Here is a 3,150-nt window from a genome sequence, read left to right on the forward strand (position 1 = left end):
TGACAACTTTAATATTACTATCAACTTTAATTTAGTATTTTATATTTGCTTTTCAAACTACATAAAAAAGTGGATTGAAACCTAAATCAGAAATGGATCAAGTGGAATAGTGCTTCATAACATATATATCACTAGTGGCTAACATTATAACCACAATTACTTTATCATTTTTTTTAATTTACCTCTACTTGCTCATCAATCTATGTGGTAGTATGTATGAAGACATTAATGTCTCCCACCCATTTTACTAAATCTTTACCTTATAAGACATAATGATTTACATTGTACATTTTTACTATTAACACTGTATTTTTTGGCATACTTTTTTTTTTCTTCAATTCTATTGATCTCCTTTTCTTAAAATAATGACACAGTGAGAGTTATTCTACATTTTTTTTATTATTTGCTTCAAACAACACATTCATAAGTTATTTTTAATCAAAAGATATTTCCATAGTGTGGCTAGGGCCAATTTAGTTTAAAAGTTGATTTGAAAAATTAGTTCCCAAATTTATATAAGAGTGATCATTAAATTAATGTCTATTAATAGCTAAGACAAATCAAGTACCCTATGGATTCAAATTAAAACCAATCAATTAATAAGACGAACACATCCCTCAACTTTAAAGTGAGTGATACTTTACACAGATCAAAGTAACAACTCAAGTTAAACAAACAACATGAAACGACATACTACTAGACCTTGATGTCACATAACTTGATGGGAGAACAACACACAAAAACACAACCACAACTTGGCTAACCACAAAATAGATAAAGTTAATAAAACATCAACTTAAACAAAATAGCTAGGAATATAAGAGACAAACACATAGTCAATGTCTTAAGCATCTTACAAGTCACCATAAGTTTGCCATATTTCTTCTCAGCCACATCAATAAGATCTAATAATGTGCAAATGCGCTTGGTTGCCCTATTAGAAAGCATTGACTCACACCAACTAAAGTATCCACAATCTGCTTGGTCGAACCTTGTATATATCAATGGTATAAAACATTTCCAATGTAAGAAGTTGACATTGAAACACTATCTTTCAAAGAATAGATTTTATTAATATGTAGTAGTTTTAAAACTTACGTAGTTGGGGCACCCATAAAATTTTCTTCCCGGGTTCATTGTCCACGAAATACAGATGACCCTTTTCTTCCCACGACGACATTTTCTGATACTTTCAGCAGCGGCATCGAACCTAGTGGTCGAACCTTTGGTGGAAGTCTCACTTACATAGTTGGGATCCTTGTCATTTTGGCTCGGTGGCTTGGGAAATAGCCTTGTAAAATCACACGACTCTTCTTCTGTTTCCCTCTCCATGTCAAGACTATGGTTCAAGACAAGTTTAACATACTGACTTGTTTTGTAACATGTTTAAATAATATCCTTGATGCTCTTGGTTGAGTTTTGTGATAAGGATTTATTTTTTGGCATTCAAAATTGATAAAGTTGATGGCGGGACATTGAATTTTGATGAAAAGGGTCTCACATGGTATGTATACAGACGAACTTTTACAAATTTTTTCCCTCCCCACAATTATTTTTCCTAAAAAGACATAGATGTTACTGTTGGACATTTTTAACATTGAAAGTGCTTATTTTGGAAAACCTTCTTTTAAGTTTTATTGCTCTAAATTGATATATCAATTATGGAGGCAAAATTGTATTTACACGTGGTCAACAACCTACCTACCAATTAGCAAATGCATGCTATTACAATTTTTTTTTTTGGATAAAGTGCTTCAAATCAAAACGTTCATAAAAGATCATTTAACAAATGACATTACAATTAAGTCTGAGTTGTGTCATTTTATTTCCAAAGTTCAATCTAAAAGTAAGTTCTAAGCATGAAGTGTGTAAATGCCCAAATGACATAATAAATCCATAAATTATTTTAACCCTTAATTTGTTCTAAGTAATAATTTTATTTTGAAAGATTATTTAGCATAAAATATTGAAGATAAATTTTGTGGAAAATCTACAAAATTAAAAATTAAGTTATCACACTATAACTTTGTATTTGGTGAATCAGTTGGTGGAGCAAGCGAGGTATTACAACATTAATAACTAGTAGACTTGAACATAGTATCAATCGATATATTTCAAAATAACTTAGGGCTCAATGAATTTGAATGAAGATCAATCGAGTTATTTTGCAATATGTCATGTCTTAGTAATTTCAAATGTGTAATAATTGAGTTCTTTCACTCTAAAGAAAAACTTAGTTGCTCGGAATGAGGATTGTTGGAGTTGTTTCACACTTACTAAGTAACTGGTGACTTTTAATGACGATTATTCGAGTTATTTCAAAATTAAATTTCTTAAGATAATGCAATCCTTTATTTTGTTACTTAATTACTTTTAATTTTATTTAATATATAAAACAACCTAGTACTCCAGGACATGAAATGAGGATCATTCGATTTATTTCACTCCAATTAAAACCTAGTTGACTTGAACATAGTATCTGTAACGCCCTGGATAGCCAAGACCGTTACACTGTGTGTTTACAAATGTGCGAGACTTGCTAATCAAGTCATTTGGTTAGAAACGTGTTACAATAGCTAAAGTTGTACTAGGGTTAAAAGATTTCAGTCTCAAAAGTTTTATTTCTTATAATCAAACATTCTTACATGGGATCCCACTAGTAGTAAAGATAAAAGACAGTTTACAAAATTTAGAACAAATGTACTGCTACTAGCCACTCTAAGGGCAAAATAGACATTCAGGTTATCCCCGTCTTGTATCACTCCTCGGTCGTGGCGGTCGATCAACTGACTATGTACATTCGGCCCCAAAGCTCTCCAACTCAAGACTAGTCCACTTTTCTCTTGCCTTTGCCTGCATCACGTAGCACCCATGAGCCAAGGCCCAACAAGAAAACACAATAACAGAGCATAATCATCAAATAAACAACCAGATAACTCATACAGTATACTCATATACTCAACATTCTAGATATTCACATTAATCAAGTATTCAACATACTAAGTACATCATTCCATATCAATAATCAAATCACATATGATAACCAGGGTTAGCGCCCTTAGGTCGCACCCTCTGTTTATCCCACTGACTCCAGCCCGCTTAAACCGAGCTCAATGAATGTTAAGCTGTCCTCAGCTACTAGTGGCCGAG

The 3,150-nt window shown here is 32.3% G+C and overlaps 1 long non-coding RNA gene across 1 annotated transcript; it reads right to left on the minus strand.

Moving 5' to 3' along the window:
* Positions 1-551: 551 nt before the first annotated feature.
* LOC133784104 (uncharacterized) lies at positions 552-1,324 on the minus strand. Its single transcript, XR_009871133.1, has 2 exons — positions 1,099-1,324; positions 552-991 (listed from the first exon to the last, which is right to left on the minus strand). It is a non-coding gene; the product is annotated as an uncharacterized LOC133784104 (long non-coding RNA).
* Between the last annotated feature and the right edge of the window lie 1,826 nt (positions 1,325-3,150).

The sequence above is a fragment of the Humulus lupulus genome, chromosome 6 (assembly GCF_963169125.1).
Source record: "Humulus lupulus chromosome 6, drHumLupu1.1, whole genome shotgun sequence".
Lineage (NCBI taxonomy): Eukaryota > Viridiplantae > Streptophyta > Magnoliopsida > Rosales > Cannabaceae > Humulus > Humulus lupulus.